Source organism: Onychomys torridus, chromosome 1 (genome assembly GCF_903995425.1).
Source record: "Onychomys torridus chromosome 1, mOncTor1.1, whole genome shotgun sequence".
Classification (NCBI taxonomy): domain Eukaryota; kingdom Metazoa; phylum Chordata; class Mammalia; order Rodentia; family Cricetidae; genus Onychomys; species Onychomys torridus.
The window spans coordinates 132067685-132081617 of NC_050443.1; the positions used below are offsets into that span (position 1 = coordinate 132067685).

Sequence of the window (13933 nt, forward strand, 5' to 3'; positions counted from 1 at the left end):
TTTCTTTCTTGCATAGAAATTTTTCTATTAGGTGGTATAAAAGGGATAAAAGAAAAATAAAGAGACAGAAGAAAAAAATAACTAAAAAGAGATTGAAATTTTGCAGATAAGTCTCCTGTTTGTGTGTTTAGTACTGTCAACTCCACATCTCTTCTCTATTTTCTCTGACCTGCTGAAGCTGGACTTTGGAGAAACTCATAGGATGTGAGAGAATCTTTGCTAACTATACACATGACAAAGGATTAATATTCAGAATATACAAAGAACTCACAAACCAATGGGTTTAAAAATAAAACTCATTTGAAAAATAGACCTAAGTCTTTGTCTTAGGGTTTCTATGACTGTGAAGAGACACCATGGCATGGTTACTCTTATAAAGAAAAAAAATTAAAGGAAAAAAGTTGGTGTTCAATTAGTCTATTGTCATCATGGCTAGAAGCATGGCAACACACAGGTAGATATGGTTTTGTAGAGGTAGCTGAAAATTCTACATCAGGATTTTCAGGCAGCAAGAGGACAAAGATACTGGGCCTGAGTTGAGCATCCAAAATCTCAAAGCCCACACCCAGTGATATGCTTCCTCCATCAAACCCATACCTACTCTAGTAAGGCCACACCTTCTAATGTCATTACCTAAGCATTCAAATAAAAGAGTCTTTGGGGTCCATTCTTATTCAAACAATCACAGTTGCAAATAGAGTTTTCAAAGAAGAAAACTGGCTAAAAAAATGGCTAATAAGTCTTTCAATGAATTGTTCACCATCTCTAGAAATCACACAAATGCATATCAAAACAACTTTGAGATATCACCTTACTCCAGTCAGAATGTCAAAGATAAGCAAAATAACTCACAATGAATGCTGAAAGAGATAAAGGAGAAGAGTCTTTTTTATTGTTGGTGGGATTTCAAACTCATGCAGCTACTACAGAAATCAATGTGGAGAATCCTCAAAAAGCTGAATTAAATCTGACCCAGCTATATAATGTACTGGCACAATCTCAAAGGATTCCATATCCTACTCCAAAAAATACTTGTTCAGCCATGTTTACTATTGTCGTAATCATAATTGCTCAGATATGGAAACAATTTAAATGTCTTTCAATAGATAATGGATAGAGGAAATGTGGTACATGTAAACTATGGAATACTATTCAGCAACAGTTAAAAATAAGTAAATCTGTGAAACTAAGAAAAATCATTCCCCAGGGGATTCTTTGCCCTGGAGGAGATGGGAATGGAGTGGAGGGGCTGGGGAAAGTTGGGGGGGGGGCAGGAGGGGAGAGGACAAGGGAACCCATGGCTGATGGGTAGAGTTAAAACACAAATATAGTAAATAAAAATAAATAAATAATTAATTAATTAATTAAAGAAAAATAATAATGAATAACAAAGACCCATAAAGACAAATCTCATATTCTCTTTTACTAACAGTTCCTTTCTCCAAATCTTCAGATCTGAGTACTTAGTCTACAGGAAGTACTGAAAACAGGAAAGTAAAATGGGACCATTGCCAGGATAGGAGGTTTGGGAAACAATAGAGAAGGAAATAAGGAAGTGTAAGTGATGTGATCAGAAAAATGGGAAATGAAGGGCTATTTAGAGTAGGAAAGGCAGGTAAAGACAGAAGAAGGTGGAAAGAGGGTACATGGGAAATGAGGCTACTTAATGAGCCTTTAGAGAAGAAAACACAGAAAGAAGAAGGAGGGTAAAATAAGGATGGTCTGACAAAGTCATAATTAATCATACTATTAACTATTCATCTGAAGAAAAAAATCTGAAATGCTTATACTCACGTGTGTATATATATTTATATAGTTTTAATGAACTTTTTCTCATCTGAGCTGATAGTGCTTTTGCATCCATGAATTTTGATGGCAGGTTCCTGTAATTGAAGTGGAAATTCTTTCTTAAGATGGCAATAAATGAAAGGGGAAAAAAAATCGTGGATGCAACAAAAGTATTACCTTGCATTTGCAAACAGTATCATGAGTCATATTTACTAAAAGGTTTTAATACACAAAAATGGAACTTTGTACTCAAAATCTGTGTCACACTGCCCTTGATAATCTGGCAGAGGAAATGGATGTGAATTTCCTAAGAACCTAACAGTGGATATGTGTTGTGCTTTTGTCTTCTCCCTCATCTATAATTTCACCAATCTCCACAGTAACCAAGCATCTACCACACTTCATATTAACAGGATTTCTGATTCTGCCTGGTATGTAGTGTACTGTCTTGCATATTCATCACATGAAATAAACATGATACACAAAATATGGCTACTGGAAAAAGTGTACTTTTCTCTTTTACTCTTACAAAATAATCTGTAAAAAAGAGTATGGAATCACCTGAAACTTCATGGACACACAAAGCTGTTCCAGTCTTTCAGCCTGTGACAGTCCATTTGGGATACAGTTCTGAAATGGCTGAAAACTACTTATGTCAATTCATTTTCTGTCCAATGTTGCCATCTAGAGTAGAAACGTGAAATTAAGTGTGTTTTGTAGGTATTAATGCCTTTTCAAACTAAAGAACAAATGCTACTGTCTAATAAAGCATCCATTCATCCAAATATTTTCTCCAATCAGACAGAATAGAATGGTATCCTCATTTGCAGGTATCCACAGTTCAGAGGCTATAACAATGTGGCGGCTAACAGATACTTCCTACTGGAATGTAAGGACATTTTTCACTGCTGGGAATTTCCATATTCTCCTTATATATGGCGTCAGTTCAGGTGCCTGTGATGGTCCTTGTTGTACATGCCTATAGCCCCTGTACTGCTGACCTTGAGCCTGGAGAGAATTAGGGTAACTGTAGGAGGACAGTGGTCATGCTAGTTACATGGGTAGCTCTGCAGCAGAATGTTGTTACTGGAGCTAGTACACTTACTGCACAAGTGGTGCCTTGATAAGCATCTTGCTATTGGCCATAATGTGAATTTCTATCAAGGTAGCTTTGCTGGTTGATACCTTCAGAAGTCCTTTCCTACCTAGATTTTTTCTAATCCCCATAATAGTCTCTCTGCTGTGATGGGCCCTGTTGTAGTAGTCTATCTATAAGGAAGCATCTATCTCTGCTCCATGGAGTTAACTTGACCCATTATCTTCATGGAGTTCTGCTGTGCTTTATAATACTGCCCATTCCGGGTAGCATATTTTATGGCTGAAGAGGCAACTGGTGTATAGTAAGACCATGATTTGTTTGCATATTCATGTATGGTCTGGGACAATATTTTCCCATTGGTTACCATTGACTCATCATCATCTGGTTCTGCATAGGCATGCTCTAGGAAATGGCACAGAATGATTGTAACCTTCAGTGGAACTGTGGATACCTGAAGGCATTCATGGAAATGTTTGTTATGCTGAACTGATTGGGTCTAGGTCTCTGCATTACCATACAGCTAGGCCTAGGCTTCTGGTTCCGCATGTGTAATTCAGGAGGACCATCACCCCACATTCCATCTGAAGGCATGTTGTGGGAGCAGTAAAAGGGTAAAGGGCCACATTGATGCATCTCTCTAGGACCCATAGGCATATTCTGTGTAGGTGGTGCTGGTAAGAGATATTGTATATTTTGATTAGGATCTGTTATTGTAGCAAGGTGTTTTAAGTTTGTTTATGACATACTGATATTGAGCCAGCCCCTATTGTCATTTATTTTCATAAGTTATTATATACAAATAAGATGGTTATCTTTTTAAGATGGTTATTTTCATCTAACATATTTTGGATGGTAGCAGATGGGATTTCACCCTGGCCAATGTGTTGTGGCTGCAAATGCTATAGACAAATTGCCATTGATCTTGCTATTGATGAGTCTGGGCTTCCAAAGTCAGTTTTCTTCATGAAACTGTGGGCTCAGTTTTTTCAACCAAATTCCTTTTGGGATTAATTAAATTCAGCCCTGGCAAGTCAGATAGAAAAATAACAATATTGCACCAAATGACATTTTCTCTGAAATATTTGGTCCATATGCACAGTATTTCTGAATAATTGATTTAAGAATTTGGAGTCACAGGAAAAACATTCTTGGTTAATTATATACTGTAGTTCCCTTCATTTACTTCTCCAAATTGTTTACTTCCTTAAATGTGATAACAAGAAATGTTGGCATTCTTGAGTCTTGGAGCAAGGACTAGAATAATGTATTCTGCTAACCAGAATGGAAAACATCCCAAGGCCTTCATATTTTCCATTTCATTGCTGTCTGGTATTTGGCATGCACATGTATATATAAGTACGTATGATATGATTGTGTATCATGAAAGGAAGAAGTACATTTACACACACACACACACATATGGTACAACATCTAATTCATGTAATACATTTGAATAAATGCATATTTTAAGGTCTACACTATGATTAATAACAAATATAAGTGATCAAGTCCACAGTGTCACAAAGTGTGAATGTTTTGAGATAGATCATTTAAAGAGATATTTAATATATAATCAAGACCAACCTTCAATGAAGTTTCACTAAGCAACACAAATGAAAAGCATTGGGTTACTGCAAAAAGTAATAAAGATATGGAAGTCGAAGTGGGACTCGTTGGGATGGGGAAGGAAATGGTGGAGAGGAGGAGAATGGAGAGCAATAGGAATGGACTATGGTCAAAATACATTGCATAAACGTGAAAGTATCTAAATTAAACTCATCACTGTGAAATTAAAAAAGTATTGGAAAACAAAAACCAGAAAAAAGGGATAATGCTTAAGAAAAAAAGATGAAATGAGGTCAATTTTTGGACTTTAACCAAATGTGGTTAATTGTTGTCTTAAGAGAAGGGGCTACTCAAACGAAGATAGTCACAGAGGGATGAGTATGGAGATAGAATTGTGTGCCAAAGAGACAGTCCTGAAAATAGCAATATTTTCAACACTTTGATCTCAAATTTCTTCCCTTCAGAGACATGATACACTAAACTTTTGTGATTTATGTCCATCCAGACTAGGATGCATTTCAGTGGTCCTAACAAATTGCTTACCCTATCCACCAAACAAAATCTTGTACCACCACACTCTCATTGTCATAGAAATAAATATTTTCATAATACAGTTTATGATGTTATGAAATAAATTTTTCATGCATACATGAAGTTACAGAATTTTCTTTATTTCTTCTCATGAGTGACATTTAAAATTATGTTATACCATTTCATAGTCTACATTAAATTACCTAAACTCTTTCCTTAATCAGGAATCAGTACACTAAAACTAGCCCTCATTATTGCTGTATAATCTGTAATTTACTAATAGATATGAAATCATAGTAAGAAAATATTTGATAAAATAAAGGTATACTTTAAAAATTATTTTAGATTTTATTTTTATGCAAGTGAGTGTTTGTCTGCCGTATGTGGGTGTACTACGTATATGCATGATTCCCACAAAGATCAGGAGATGCCAGCAGATACTCTGCCACTTTATACTGGTAACTGAACTTTTCTTTAAGACAAACAAGTATTGTTGCATACTGCATAAACATGTATCCATACGGTTATCTACCTCTAACTCTCTATTGTCTATCTACAATCTCTATACTTATCTCTCTTCCTATCTATCTTCTATCTATTATCTATCATCAATTCATGTAACAATATTCTATAAATCGTTTATATCTATGTATATATCACCTATCTCTCTATAGTTTTCTTAATCTTTTCACAGCTATAAATCTGTGGTCCTAGACATTTATCTCCTACTTTTTATCTTGTTTCATAGCATGAACTATAAAACATTTCACCTGTTTGCTGATTACTGTAAGCAAGAACATACAAAGTCAATTTTCTCAGAAAAGAATTATCATACAAAACAGAATGTAATCTATATTCTCAAAAACAGAAATCTTAGTAGGGAGAACTATTGATGTTTATTAGAACCAAAAGCATGAACAGATAAAGATGTTTTAGGAAGTTCAATAAGCTGGAAAACCAAAGGACATCTTCATCCTGTGAAGAATCTGGACCTGTACCAGGAATTTTTAAATGGTCTTATTAATAAAAAAAAAAAAAAACGCCAAATATTGGGGTGTATACTGAATGATCAGAGAAACAGAACAAGCCATATCCAACCTCACCTCACCAACTCCTCAGCCAATCCTGTTTCTACAAATCTTCAGCCTCTCAGTCCTCATGCAAATGGATCTCAGTGCAACTGCTCAAAAGCCTAAAAGTTTAAAAAAGCCTAGTTCCTGGTCCTCATGCCTTATATACCTTTCTACTTCCTGCTATCACTGTCTGGGATTAAAGGCATGTGTCTTTCCCAAGCAAGACTTGAGATCTCCAATCCTGGGATTAAAGGTATGTGCCACTACTGTCTGACCTCTATGTCTAATCTAGTGGCTGTTCTGTTCTCTGACCCCAGATACATTTTATTGGGGTACACAATATATTGGGGGGCACAATATATCACCACAAGGACCAGTATGGATCTTGTTGGGCTGTTAATGCAACTGGAGCCTTAGAAAGACAGGTGTTTCATAGACATTTAAACCAAAAGAAAACTTTGTGGACTATTTTCAGGCTCCAGACAATCAGGACTACAGTGGGGACATGATGGATTAAACTGTTCAGTATTTTAAGGGCAATAGATGCCTGGACTCAGAATGAAGCAATAGATGCAACCTATAAGTGCAGATCTGAGGTTGTTATGGCTAATGACAGCATACCTGGACATCCTTTAGCAGGATAAGGCCCTTGTTATGGCCATGGGGACATAAAGACACATTGCTGCTCCTTTTTTTGAAATCATTTTTTATTGGGGCTTAGTAAAATAATATTTCATTTTGGGAAAAAATATGTATTTGAGCAGACATTCTCCAGATGTAAGCAAGAAAAATACAATGACCATGATGTTTCCCTTGGTGCTGTAAACACTGAAGAACACCAGCAGGCTGAGGGTCAGAAATTTATTTTCATTGAAGGTGTCTAGTGGTTTTCCAGCAAAGAAAGCCACTGTGAAATGTCTTAAGGCCAGAGAGCCCAGGTATCCAGGACACAGTAAGAGGAAGTGATTGAGACCTTGTTTCACAGAATGATGATGTGGACACACTGAGAATGTACATCTGTGTCAACAAAAGATGTTCCTAACAGATTCCAGACATAGTAAGTTGCACCACCATACAGTTTAGAATGATGAATATAGGTTCTCCTGACATTTGTACACTTCTCATCTTTTCTGAGGCAGTGATCTCGAAAGCTAGAAGCACAGGGATGGTTTGGCCAATACAGTGGAAAGAATCAGAAGATACATAATTCCAAATGAAATATCCTGTAGGATAGAGGTGAATATGTTGAGATGTCCAGCATAAAGAAGGAGGAGAAAAAATAAAATGTGACATAGTTGAGCAGAATGTGGTTACAAGTCATTTTATTAACCTTCACAATTTGAGTCTCTTTGTTCTTCACAAAAATACCAAGAACGAATTCTAAACTGTACAGAAGATGAGGATAATGTAGGCTAGAACCATCCTCATGGTATAGATATAAGCAAGACATGTCACAACTTTTTCAGGCAGTGATTTGTCTCTAACTTGGTCTCCTGATCCTCTGGATTCACACAATCATCTGTATCTGATAAAAAGAGAAAAGTAATTATTAGAATTTCGAAGGTATCAATTTTAACAGTAGACTAAAGAGACCTATCCGTGATATTATTAGAACATTTCACTTCTTACAGCAATAAATAAGTATTTAAATTAAATTATTGTGTTGTAATGCTAAGAATTTATGCTGTCTACCATCATTATGGTTAAGGAAATATCAGTTGTTTTTTATTTTCTTGAACATTCCTGATAATTTAACTATCTGGAAAGAATAATAAAATAATACATTTTAAAACTTTAAAAATACACTTAAAATAACAGAGATCTGCCTAAAGAACCTTTAAATCTCTATATACCTATTCTTATTATTTTCATCCTCTTTTCTTTTTTAAATAAAATATATTCTTCTATCATACAATATATCCAAACCACAGTTGCCTCTCACTATACACCTTTCAGCTCTCCCTGACCATCCCTTTCCCCCAGATACACTCCCCCTCTATTTCCCTTCACAAAAGAGCAGGCCTCCAAAAGACAACAACCAGACAGGATTGAACAAGATACTATAAAACAAGGCAAATCCCCTAATATCAAAGCTGGACAAGGAAACCCAATAGAATGAAAAGAGTTCCAAGAGCAAGCAAAGGGGTCAGAGACACACCCATCCCCACTTTTAGGAGTCCTAAAAAAACAAAGCTAAAAGTCATAACATCCCATGTTTGCTTCTATTAGTGATAGATATGCATCTTTCCAGCTCTATAAGCCAGTCATTCACCATGAACCAGAATACAGGAACAAGGACCTTAATGGTGGTTTTCTGGTGGTTGTGGTATCCTTGACTGCACTGGCTCCTAAAGTTCTTCCTCTCTTCTACAAGATTTCCTAAGCTCCATCTAATGTTTGGCTGTGGGTCTTTGCATCTGATACCATCAGTTGCTGGATGAAGCCTCACTAATGACAATTGGACTATGGTGCCCTCTCTTGGATGAAAAGATGTTCATTCATGTCTCTCTAGGAAAAAAAATAGTATACCATGAGTCTACTTTTATTCAGTTCAAAATATTTTCCTCTTTATTACTTCTTATTAACTTTATGTTGTTGACCTAAGAAGAAAATCAAATTGAAAATAAGAATCCTTTCACACTGATAGTGGTAATATAAATTAGTATATCCACTATAGAACTCAATATGGAGATTTTTCTAAGTAACATTGAGTGTAGAACTATCTCATGATCTTGATACACTACTGCTGGGTTTAAATTTCTCCACAACAAAGCCAGCATGCCATAAAAATATTTTCAGAACCATGTTTATTGGTGTTTGTTCAAAACAACTGAGTTTTGTAATTGGATGAAGTATAGGTTAATAAATTAATAAAATGTGATAGATGATGATGACTAATGATAAGTAGATAGATGATGGATGTATAGATGATAAGATAGATAGATAGATAGATAGATAGTGTATTTTTCAACCTTTAAGCAAGAGTAATTCACATCATTTCTAACTTAAAATAATCAATTGTGTAAGTGAAATAAACCATTCTCACCAGTGTATTTCTCTCATATGTGATATTTAGGAGGTAAAAATGCATAAAAATTAAAGCTGGAACATTATATATAAACAATGCATAAAGTAGCTAATAATAAAAAATAGTAGAAGTAAATAGGATGAAAATACATTTAAAGCATATACAGAAATGTTGTAATTATATCCAGCATTATGTATAATTAGTAGACATTAATGAAAATTGCTAAAGAAAAAGATTTCCCCATATATTATAATTTACTTCTTCTATACTTCTTTAATTGATTTAAATAATACTTAGTATACTGGATATTACTATGACATTTCCATTCAAGAATGTATTTTGCTCTAGTTGTGTCCACTTTTCTTACACCCACAAGTCCCCCTGTGCTAGTCCTTGCCTCACCAAATAACCTTCTTAGTAAATAACCTACTACTTCAATTATTTTTGTTATTGATTTTATACTAACTTAACCAAATCAAAGAAGGCATGTGATAATTCTTTCTGAATTTGCCTTATTTCTCTTAACCTGCTCATTTATAGTGCCATGCTTTCTACTTATAATGTCATAACATCTTTCTTATTTGGGGCTGACTAGAAGTCTGCTGTGCATATTGTGATGTTTTCTTCGCCCATCCATCTGTTGTAGGATACCTAGACTGAGTCTATAGATTGGCTTCTGAGAACAGTGCAGCAAAAGAATAAACTGGGTGTGCAGGTGTTGCTTATATATGCTCAGCATCCTAATGAAAACAACATACACATTCTGTAAGACTTTTCTGTCTTTAAAAAGACAGTTATGAGGATGTGGTGCAACTGGTGAAGGGCATTTTTAACATACAGAAAGCTCTGGGTTCTAGCTCCAGCATCACATAAAACCAGGCTTGGTGGCTCCCACCTACAATCAGCGTTGGAGATAGGCAGAGGTAGGAGGATCAGGAATTTGAGATTAATGTTGGTTATATGGTGAATTTGAGGCTAATCTGGACTACAGAAGACCATGTCTAAAAAAGATGATTAAAAAAACTTAGGAAGAGAAATTTAGGGCTGAGTTTGTCTGAGTGTCAGTGGAAAAGCAAGTTCAAAGGTGTTTGGTGAAGTGTCAGTCCTTCTGGACAGGGAGGGAAGGAAGTAGCAAGACACATATACACTGTCAGACTTCCAGTAATTCAGCTCTGTAACTTTCTGTTGTTAACAAGCACCAAATAATCACTACCAAGGGTCAGTACAGTCCTTGCTCTTAAATAAAAATGCTCATCAACAAAAGGAGGCAATCTTTTAGCAAAATTAGAGAAAGCAAAAATAATATTTACATGATAGGTTTAAATTTGAATCAATATTTTTTCAAAAACGTCATTCAACTATTTTCTTTTTTAAATTTAGATTAATTTTATTTTTGTCTTATTTTGTGGATTAGGGGCTGAGCCTAGGGCCTTGCATATATATGTTAAGATAGGCAAATGCTCTAAAATTAAATAGCATCCCAGTGGTTTAGTTTACCTGTTTTTCTTATTAAGAAATTTTCTGTTCATTTTACATACCAACCACAGATGCCCCTCTCCTCCCTCCTCCTGCCACCCAGAATCTTACCTCAGTACCCCCTATCATTCTCACCTCCTCCAATGCAAATACTCCCATGGGGAGTCAGCAGATCCTGGTACATTCAGTTGAGGTGTGTCCAAGCTCTTCCCTAAATCAAGGCTGTGTAACGTGTCCCACCATAGGTACTGGTCTCCAAAAGGCCCACTCAAGAACCAGGGATGTTTCCTTATTCTACTGCCAAAGGCCCCTTAAACATATCAATCTAAACAACTGCTTTGCCTGTGTAGAGGGCCTAGTCCAGACCCATGGAGGCTCCATTCTCATTGGTCCACAATTCATGCGTTCCCACTAGTTTGGTTTGGTTGTCTCTGTAGGTTTCCCCATCATGATCTTGATGTACCTTGCTCATATAATCCTTTCTCTTTGACTGGACTCCTGGAGCTCTGCCTGGTGATTGGCTATGAATCTCTGCCTCTTCTTCAATAAAATGTATGATCTAAAATTTGAAAAATTGGGAACTGAGTAAAGTCTTCATTTCCTCAACAACTTTCCTGAAAGCATTATGAACTAAGCTATAGACAATTGGGTTCAACATGGGAACTACTATGGTGTAGAACACAGATGCTATTTGGTCATTGTCCATGGAATGACTAGAACTGAGCTGTAGGTACATGAAGATTAAGGTTCCATAGTATATGGTCACAGCAGTGAGGTGGGATTACAAGTAGAGAAGGCTTACTTCTGTCCTTCTGCTAAACACATCCTTAGGATAACAATGAATGTGAATACATAGGAGGTCAAGATAACTATCAGAGCAAAAAAGACATTGAATGAGGATAAGATAAAGAACACAATCTCATTCATGTATCTATCAGAGCAAGAAAGAGACAGGTTTGGAGGGATATCACAGAAAAAGTGATGGACCACGTTAGAATGGCTGAAGGAGAGAGAAAAGGTGAATCCAGTATGTATAGCTGACTCATACAAGCCCCAGGCATAGCAGCCAATCACCATATGAGAATATACACTATCAGTCATTGTGGTGGTATAATGTAAGGGCTTGCAAACTGCAGCATGTCTGTCAAATGCCATGACAGCAAGTTAGTGCTTTTGTACACTGCTTTAATAAAATGCAGATTGGCCAGTAGCCAGGTAGGATGTATAGGTCGGATAAGCAGGCTAGGAGAATTCTAGGAAGAGGAAGGCTGGTGCAAAAGACACTGGCTGCGTCCAGGGAGCAACATGTAATGGCACACAGGTAAAGCCACAGAACACGTGGCAACATATAGATTACCAGAAATGGGCTGAGTTTAAGTGTAAGAGCTAATCAGTAAGCCTGAGCTAATGGCTAAGCAGTTTTAATTAATATAAGCCTTTGTGTGTTTACTTGGGTCTCAGAGGCTGTGGATTGGGTGGGACACAGAAAAACTTTCAGCTACAATTAGGAAACAGTCAAATTTGGCAAAAGCCACAAAAAAGAACATTTGTGTAATATGTCACCCATAGGAGATAACCTTATCCCTTGTGAGAAGCTCAGCCATCACCTTTGGAGTAACAGCTGAGTAGTAAACACAGTCTGCCAGAAAGAGATTACTGAGGAAAAGATACATGGGAGTGTGGAGATGGGAGTCCAGCCAGATCAATACAATCATGCTCAAGTTCCCAGTCAATCCCAAAATTGTACACTTACTCACCTTAGTGCTATTCTCCATGTATGACATTTTAGAATTGTGTATCACCTGTCCAAACAAAGGAAAGTAAATATATTGGTGCCAGAGAACTGTCATTCAAATGACATTATCCACATGATCTCACTACTACTGGAGGATTCCCAGTAATTATGAGAGTGCTATAATCTTACCATTTCCTTACAATGTAATCACTAGAGCCTTGTATATAGTATCTGTTAGTTCCCAATAGCACTTGGATATTCTAATTGACCACGCAAGTGTCTCCCACTCACAAATTCTAATTTGAGGTGAAAGTTTGTTTCAACAATAAATCTCCATGACTTTCATGTCTGTCATTTCAGAGTCAGAAACAAAATAACCAAGCACCATGTGCTATGTGACTAGAAAATAATGGATATTAATATGTTTAATCTTCCTGTCTTATTGTATTATTGCCTGAGAATAGTGTGCATCACTACCTTTCTGGATATACTGTGGTGAGATATGAGATATTCATACATACAGCTGAAATCCATTTGAGATATAAAGAAATGTATTCATCCTTTGACTCTTCAAAGAAAACAGTCCTCTTTAAAAGACATTCCCTCAAAGTGTATAAAACTTAACACTTATTTACCATTCAAACAAATACTACACTGAGCAACCTACACCTACTTTACCTCCTTGAGGGAAACAACAAAGAATAAGTGAGATGCTCATTCTTAATTATCCCTTTCAATAAACATGAACATCCCAATAACTTAATTAATTAATTTGAGAAATGATCATTATTTCCTACTTCCTAGGTTGCATAATTCTTGTGAGTATGTTTTAAAGTACATTGAACTACATGGTCTTTTTTTTTTTTTTGCCAGAGCTGAGTATCGAACCCAGGGCCTTGTGCTTGCTAGGCAAGCGCTCTACCGCTGAGCTAAATCCCCAACCCCCTTAAAGTGCTTTGAAATCATACAAGCACTCTTAGAGATAGCATTCTGTGATTGTACAAGACATAGTCCCTAGCACTGACCTGTGTGCACTTTATTCCTGATTTATCCACCTACATATCAGGAAACATTGGGAAGTAGTCATTTTTCTGTGTCTCAGTTTCAAATAATAATGGAAACTGTCTTTTGCCAGGATGTTCCAGGATGTTAGAAAATGTATTAGGTTGATATGTTTAAAGAATTCTGCCTCATTGCTAGGACACAATAGATCATAAATATACTCTCATTAAACAAATGATACTGTTAGTGAAGTAATAATAATATATACAGTATCATGGAAGAAAAAACAAAATATCAAAAGGAAGAAAAACAAAATATCAAAAGAAACTCAACACAAATATTTTAACCATATTTTTGAAAAAGCATCATGTGAGTAATTTTTAACTTAAATTCAAGCTTTTTAGGCATATATATGATTTGACAAATATAAACAATATGAAATTTTACCCTGAGACACAAATTATGAGGCAATATCCTTTTAATGCATGGCCATCTTTTGACTTGTCACCATGTTCATGATTGTGTTCCTCCAGCCTCCTTATCATAGTCTATCTATGCCAACTGGTACCTCCTCAATTTTCAAAATATCCATTGGATATCTAGCCAAACTAAATAAACTTTAAAAAATAGGATTA

The 13933-nt window shown here is 36.0% G+C and overlaps 2 pseudogenes; both read right to left on the reverse strand.

The window, feature by feature from the left end:
* Positions 1-3160: 3160 nt before the first annotated feature.
* On the reverse strand, positions 3161-10690 carry LOC118577877 (annotated as a pseudogene).
* A 430-nt stretch (positions 10691-11120) lies between these two features.
* LOC118577888 lies at positions 11121-12345 on the reverse strand (annotated as a pseudogene).
* Positions 12346-13933: the final 1588 nt, after the last annotated feature.